We start from the raw sequence: 8,234 nt of genomic DNA, 5'->3' as shown, positions 1-8,234 counted from the left end.
GTCTGTCAAAGGAGATTGTGAATGTAAAAGTGTTTTTGAAAAATTGTAAAGTGGTCTTCACATGCAAGGTAAGACTCCTTCCAACTTGCACAATGTAGTTCTTCTGTACCTCCCACAGTGGATGGCTTCAGAAAAGGGAAGACAACTGAGAGATGTGAAACACCTACTTCTGTGAGAAGGCAATATTATGAGAACAATATTAACTAACATTAGTAATATTATTAATAATACTTATTATGATTATTATAATTAATAAGCCATTATTATAGTTAATTCAGCCTTACAACTATCCAGTGGGGGTAAATATTATCTTCCCAATTTTGAATGAGAAAAGGGAGACTAGTACCCTAAGAAAATTGGCAAACCTGTCTTACCCCAAAGCCCCGATTCTTTCTACTGAGTCACCACACGATTTGAACTTTTATAAATCGAATCGCATTCTCCATGTCTGCTGCATTAAATCAAAATTCAGTTAGTGGGGCGCCTGGGTGGCTCAGGTGGTTACGTGTCTGATGATTTCGGCTCAGTCCATGATCTCACGTTTCATGAGATTGAGCCCCGAGTCCGGCTCTGTGCTCAGCACGGAGCCTGCTTGGGATTCTCTTTCTCCCTTTCCCACAGCTCCTCCCCACCCCCTCAAAATAAATAAATAGATAAACATTAAAACAAAATTTTAAATTCAGTTAGAGAATCCTGCTAATCAGAGAAAACCAGTGATAAAACATTTTGTAGAGAAGAAAATAGTAAAGCAAAAGATTCCATCTAAATTGGCATGTGAAGATCATGGCTAAGTAGGCCATACAACTAATCAGTAGAAAACTTGTGCAGTGCGCTAGGATCTATCTGATAGATTCTCTTGTTTCTAGACCAGCAGTCTTTCAACATCCTTTCATCCATCTTTGTGGCATCTCAGAGTAATCTGGCAGAATCTCAGCAGTCTCATAGAAGAATATTCACGAGTTTTTTACCATCTCAGCTAATGCACAGTAACTGGTTAATACAAACTAGAAGCCTGACCTACAATATAGTTTTAAAGAAACAAAGTAAACTCCACACTGCTTTTTGCCTATTCTTGCCAGTAGTGTTCTATATTTGTGCTTGAACATAGTAATACAAGCACTTAAATAAGCACAGGTCCTTATGTTCAGGCTGGAAAAGTTTCAAATCAATATAGTTTATCTCTTGCTTGGCCTTTATGGTGGAAGAAAGAGGTAGACTGAGTTCAGCTGACCTGGCTATTGACTGAATTAAATAATTTTCACCCAAAAATATTCCTTCCAATTCAATATGCCCCCCTCTCCCAAACCTATATAGATGGACCAAGAGTTTCCATGTTGATAGAGATACTTCCAAAGGCAACACTAATCAGGTTGCTTCTTGTTTCGAATCCTTCAGTGGACTGCAGAGACCATACTTAGCACGGTTTCAAGATGGCTTACCCCACCTGCACCTCTCTCCTTCCCCTCCCAGAGCCCTACTTCTCTTCCTTCAGTTCCCAACTAAAGCTGACTCTTCTGGTAAAGAGTTCGGGCTTCCCACACTGCTCCTTTAGCATCGGACATAATTCATGTTTTCTCATTATAAGCGTGATTCATTAAAATCTCTCTCTCACTAACTGAGCTCCTTGAGACAGATGCTGAGTTATTTATCTGCACATCCCAGGTGTCTAACAGTGACTGGTTTATAGCCAGTTCTCAGATGCTGGCAGGATGCTCATTTCTAAACTACTTAGACACTCTTTTCCTCTTTCCTTCCCTTCTTGAACAATTCAATCTAAAGCTGTTGATAGGCTCAAGCAAGGTAAATTTTACTTTGGCAGGTGGCAAGTTTAGGGAATTACAAATATGGATAGAAAAACTAAAACAAAATCTGTAATGTTGCATCAGAATTGGAGGTATTAGTATAAACTCCTGGCTGTAAATAGACAAATATAGATGTGTATACACACATACTTCCTAATTCTGTCCACTCAGAGGGCCTGGGAACAGTAACACATCAAAACAATGAGCTTGTCTAGCACTAAGATCTTGGTTTCTAATGACTTTTCTCCTGGGAAAAGGGAATCAGGGATCTTTTGAAAAGGGCTGACTCTGGGCCTGGGTCACAGAAAATAGAAGGTAAGCATGGAATATCTTGGACCAGGAAGGATGCAAGTGCTAAAGAATGATGCAGACATGTTAAAGGTCAGCTCCGATGGATTTCCACTGGCCAAATCTGGGACACTGATCATTGAACAAATATAGAATGGATTGCAACCATTTATTAAAATAGTATGCACCATAAGTGCATACTTACATTACTTATGATTCCAGAAATAACTGAATCAAATGGAAAGTTTGATGAGTAAGAGGATATTTTTATAGCTTCAAAACATTTCCCCCAAATATATATTAATTACAAAGGGGGAAAGAGTGAATTTATAGTGGTGAAAGTTGGCAGAGAGGCTTAATCAAGTGAATTCAGTTCAGTTAACAGGACACATCAAAATCACTCCCCCCCTGATGGGAGTGTGAACACCGCATCACTTCCGCCATACTCTTGCTACAGAAGCACAACCTGAATCTAATCCGACAAACCCAAGCTGACAAAGGGACATTCTCCACAGTGATTGGCCTGTCATCTTCACAAGTGTCAAGATCATGGCAGTCGGGAGACACTGAGAAATTGTTACAGATTCAAGAAGCCTAAGGAGGTGTGACAAGTAAATTCAGTACATTACTCTGAACAGGAGAATTTACTATACACGCCAACTGGTGACTGAAAGAGGTTCGGGAACTAGATGTAGTAAATTATCAATATTAATTTCCTTATTTTAATGGTTGTATTGGAGCATCTAGTCGGTATCTTACTAACCAATGATTTTTTTTTAAGTGTTCTTTGCACTGTAGTTGCAACTTTTTCCTCTAGGTTTTAGATTACTTTAATCTACTTTAATTTACTTTAAATCTAGGTTTGAGATTATTTTAAAAAGTCTTGAAAAAAAAAAAAAAAGGAAGGAAGAAAACAACGAGACCATGCCATTGGTATTTTAAAATTCTAAGCCGGATGCAAGCTAGAGTCCATTTTAGAGCTGGGGTGCCCACTGTCTCCGCCTTCAAGGAGCTAATGGAAGAGTTGTGCGCACACAATTCATTTTGGCGAAACGGGAAAAGGTGGTTTAGCCTTGACTTTTCGGCGGAGGGGGCTAACTGTGCTCTCCCATCGGAGGCGCCCACCCCGCCCGGCCGGCCCCGGCTCCGCAGCGGGGAAGCGGGGCCCGCTCCGCAGCCGAGTCCCGAGTCCCGAGTCCCGACCCCGCCTCGGCCCCGCGAGCCTCTGACGCCGCGCAGCCCCGGCCGGGGAGACGCCCTCCGGCCCCCGCCCGCGCTCCCGCCCAGCCCCCGCCCACCCCGCGCGCGAAGTCGTCTTCCGCCCGCGGGAAGCGACGCCGAGCGTTATGCGAGTCGGAGGGAGGTGGGAGAAGGGTGCGTCTCTCCCAGCCAGAAGACAGAATTCTTGGGCCCCAGGCGTGGTGTGCTCAGTGAAATGTATACTTTAAAAAGAAATAAAATTTTTAAGTTAAAAAAACCGTAAAAGCAAACATCTACCAGGAGTGGGGTTCGAACCCACGCGGACATTGTCCATTGGATCTTAAGTCCAACGCCTTAACCACTCGGCCATCCTGGTACAGGCGAACGGTCTGCATTTCACTCTTCCTACAAGCCGTATTCCACCGTCCTCGAACCCTCCCGGAAGAGTTTCTGAGGAGACTTTGCCGCTGTTTTCCCGGTTTTCCCACCCCGAGCTGGAGCGACCTCCCCGCCAGGGCCTCGGTTTCCCGCCGCCGCCGCCGCCGCAGCTCACTGTTGCCCCCGGCCCGGCGCGGCAGGGAAGGCAACTGCATCCGAGTTCGGCGCGCTGGCGGCGGGGACGCTCGGCTGGTAGCTCCGAGCAGGACTCGGGCCCAGCCAGTGGTGCTTTCGGTTTCGAGGTGCGCGGGCGCGGGAAACAAACACACTAGTAAACTTCTGGTTTCCCAGGAGCACATTTTGGAGGCGCGGGGGCCTGGCGGGGCAGGGATGGAGCCCACAGGGTGGGGTTTCGTTCGTTTTATTCCAAAGTGAATAAACTTCAAGGAATGAGTTGCACGGGCAGCAGCAGAGTTCTCGGACCCCTGTGCTTGTGGGCCGCGTTTCTTCTTAACAAGTCACACAGGAAGGAAGTTTTGTAGAAATTTGTGTCTGTACCACAGGCGGGGAGTGTGGCACAAGTGGCCCTCCCCGCTGGCTGCCGGCACCAAGGCCGCTGGGCCTCTGAGGGCCCTCCCTCTGTTCCCACGACCCACCCGTGCGCTTGGAAGTTTGCGTTCTCCTCACTGTTCACTGCTCTCCCTTCGTTCTGTGCACAGGAGATTCGGCTTGTCCTCTCACTTCCTTTACCAGGACGGCCATTGCATTCCCCGAGCCACCCCAGGACCTCGAAACTACCACAGAGCCACGGCTCGGGAGCCTGGGAATCGAGGACCGTCTGGCAGCCACGCCCTTGCTCCTGCAGTGCAGGCAGCTGTCTTTGCCCGAGAACTCCTATCAGCCTGGAGACTGCGCAGACTCACCTGTGTGGGACCTCACCGACTGGCTCTTCACCGGCTAGGTCACATTGTAAGAAACGCATTGTCCTGCTATCTCCTGGAATTCCCGTGAGCCCCCCGGGGACATTGCCGTGACCTGGGGAGGCTCTCCCCCAGCCTCTGAGTCCCAGTCGAGAACCCTGACTGCCCCTGAGAGGCCCTGAGGGTAACGACTGGTGGAACTGCCCCCTCCGCACTTTGCCACATAACCCTTGGCATTGCTCTAAGCTCTTTACATATATTATCTAGTTTGATTTAAAACAAAAAACAAAAACAACTCTATATGGCAAGCGTTTGTATCACCATTTTCAAGTTGAGAGGCCCAGTTACAAACTCACTCCAATGTAAGAGGCCTCCTAGACTTACAGCCTGCACCTCAAGGGCATTACAGAGCTTTCTTACCACCAATCTAGCCATCAAATCCTCCACGATCTTCTGGAACATGGCAGTATACTATCTGAATGATATTTTCATTCAACCCCAGACTTAGCCTCCCAACGACCTCTAGTATAAAACCGTTCTGAACTGTTTTCATTACAGGGTACCCCTCAGCAGTGCCTCTTCTGCAGCCTCAAGACTGTATTAAATTTCTGTGGCCACTGTTTAAGGATGGGCCTGGAACACAAGTTAGTCTAGTCAGAGTTACAGATCACTCAGAGCTATTGGAGAAGAGAAAATTTCAGTCTGCGGTGGGACACACGGTATTTTTCCAAAGAGGACCACGACAGTACCTCCCATCCCACGTGTTATTTTATCTTCCTCCACTGTGATTTTGACACCCGTACCATCAATACACGGAGTCTGTGTTCTTCCTCGCTAAATCAGGGAAGCCTTGTGTCTGTGGCAGACAGATGCTAGTGACTTCTGAGGTCATTCACCTTGTTCTCTTACGATGCTTGCTCTGGGAACCCAGCCGCCATACTGTGACAAAGCCCAAGTAGCCACATGTAGTTTTTCCAGCCAACAGCCCCAACCAACGGTCAATATTAATTGCTGCAAATAGAAGCGAGCAAGCCTTCAGTTGATTTCAGCACCTAACCATCAAGTGACCTCGCCATTGAATCTTCCCAGCTAAGCACTGAGATCGTGGAGCAGGAACAAGCTATCCCTACTGTATCCTTTCCCAATTTCTGACTCACAAAATCTATGGGCAGAATAAACATGTTACTGTTTAAGTGTGGGGTTTTTTTTCTTTTAATGAATAGTTAATAGTTAATAATTAATAGTTAATAAAAAATAGTTAATAAAAATAGTTAATAGTTAATAAATAGTTAATAAAAAGCCTGAGACTAATAAACTGGAATACTGTTATGGAGCACTAGGAGCACTACACAGAGATAGGCTGTCTGGGAATAAAGCCAACACAAGAAAGCAGAATCCCGAGATGAGGAGCCCAAGGTGTGAGTCCATCATTGAAGTCCTTTCCTACCCCCTTACTGGAAACTAGATTCTGGGCTGTGCTGCCCCTTTGCCAAATTGACATCCTACATGGGGCTCTCTGGGTAGAGGACAAGTTCCAGTCCCCAAATCCTAGCCACAAGGGAGGTTAAGAAGGAAAGTTCTAGCTTCTACCTTAGGAAGCAAGTCTTAAAATGGAGGAAATTCCCCAAACATGAGAAGGGTGTTCAAAAGATGCTGGCATCTGCAAGGCATGACAAATACCCACTTGAGCGTTGGAACAAAATGTGAAAAGCACTGTGCAGTGATGTCTGTAATAACTGAATATTAGAGAGCAAGTGACAATATTAAGGCAAATTTTGCAACACTGAAGTGGCTTCATGTTCAGGAAATTGCATTTGACATACTTCTTATGGGCAAATGTTTCAGTGTGCATGTGTTTATTTATGCCATGATATTCTTTACGTGTTTTTTGATGTTCAAAAATAACGTTCACAAATGTTTCAACACTCCTCCCTTCAAGAGATGGAGCTTAAGTCCCTTCCCTTTCAGTGTGGGCTGAATCTACCGACTCATTTCTAACAAATAGAATAAAACAGAAGAGGTTTTATATGCAACCTCAGAGACTAGGTCATCAAAAGTCACTGCTGCCGTTGTCTTGGTTTCTTTCTCTTGGATCAGTCCCTTTGGAGGAAACCAGCTGTCGTGTCATGAGCCGCCCTTTGAAAGGCAGCAGCCAGCAAGGTACTGAAGTCCCACACGAGTGAGCTTAGAAATGGATACCCCCCACCCAGTCGAACCTTTCGATAACTGCAGTCCTGCCAACATCTTGACTACAACTTTATGAGAGACCCTGAACCGGAACCACCAGCCAAGCCCTCATTTCCTGACCCTTGGAAACTATGTAATATAATAAATATTTATTGCTTTCAGCAGCTACGTTTTATGTTATTTTTATGCAGGTATAGATGTCTAATAGACTACCCAAAGTTAGTTTTTCTGGCTTTGATGACGTATTCATGAGCATATATTTTGTTTTTACATAGATATTGTAAAAGAATAATCTTGCTGACCCCTATGCAAACACTGCAGTTGGAGTTCCTTTTCCCATTTGTTCTTAACCTCTTGCATGGGATCACCCGTACTTGCCAAGGGCACCCATTTACTTTCCCTTTTCCCCAGAGTCCTGACATGTGGCTTCTACTCTTACTTCTCTCTTTCTATTTCTCTTTTCAGAATGAAGATATCATGCCTAAAACAGACTCACATTGTAAAAGTTAAAGTTAAAACCCCTTTCCACAACCTTTGAAATCCCAGTCATACTAAGTTGGGACCCCTTGTCCTTTGACGATGCTAAGCCATTTTCTGTCTCTCTCCTGCCTTTCCCATGCTGCTTTTATCTGCCTTATTCTCCTCCATGGCTCCACATAACTCCTCCCTTCCCACCGCACATATAATTGTAAAGTGAAATGAGTAAGTATAAGTTAGACTTACCTGCAAACATGAGTGTACAAAATTTGGGAAGTTCCAAATTAGACTTTAAAAGCATCCTTCTCACCCCGTCTGATCTTGTTTATTTTAATGAAAACTAAGGTATGTTTTTAGGAATAGATTATTCTTGGTGACAAGATTTTCTGGTTTTTTTTTTTTAATGTTTATTTATTTTTGAGAGAGAGAGAGAGAGAGAGAGAGACAGAGTGGGAGCGGAGGAGGGGCAGAGAGAGAGGAAGATACAGAATCTGAAGAAGGTTTCAGGCTCTGAGGTGTCAGCACAGGAGCCCGATGCAGGGCTTGAACTCAGGAGCCCTGAGACCATGACCTGAGCTGAAGTCAGACGCTTAACCAACTGAGCCACCCAGGCGTCCCCAGGATTTTCTAAGTACTCATACATTTAAATTTTTGCCTCAAATTTCATGAAATATAGTACACATATATTCTATATAGTAAGCAGAATATAAAATAGCTTTTTTTTTTTTTTTGTCCATAAGCAAGTGTTGTCATTATGACAGCAACAATTTATCTGAGTCTTAGATAAAACAAGAGTTAGCAGGACATCATAACGTAAAGGTACTGTTTAGACTGTGGAATCAATAGACCTAGTTCAAATTCTAATTTTTTCTTAGCTATGTAGGCAAAATACTTAACCTCATCAAGTCTTAGTTTCCTCACCTGTAAAATGAGAATAATAATGTCTACTTCAGAGAAATGTGAGAATTCAGTGAATTAATAT

At 44.4% G+C, this 8,234-nt stretch overlaps 1 non-coding gene across 1 annotated transcript; it reads right to left on the bottom strand.

Moving 5' to 3' along the window:
* Window positions 1–3,584: 3,584 nt before the first annotated feature.
* Window positions 3,585–3,666, bottom strand: TRNAL-UAA (transfer RNA leucine (anticodon UAA)). The gene has a single exon. It is a non-coding gene; the product is annotated as a tRNA-Leu (tRNA).
* Window positions 3,667–8,234: the final 4,568 nt, after the last annotated feature.

This window comes from Panthera uncia (genome assembly GCF_023721935.1).
Source record: "Panthera uncia isolate 11264 chromosome B2 unlocalized genomic scaffold, Puncia_PCG_1.0 HiC_scaffold_24, whole genome shotgun sequence".
Taxonomy (NCBI): Eukaryota; Metazoa; Chordata; class Mammalia; order Carnivora; family Felidae; genus Panthera; species Panthera uncia.
This window is presented reverse-complemented; position numbering and strand designations above follow the sequence as displayed.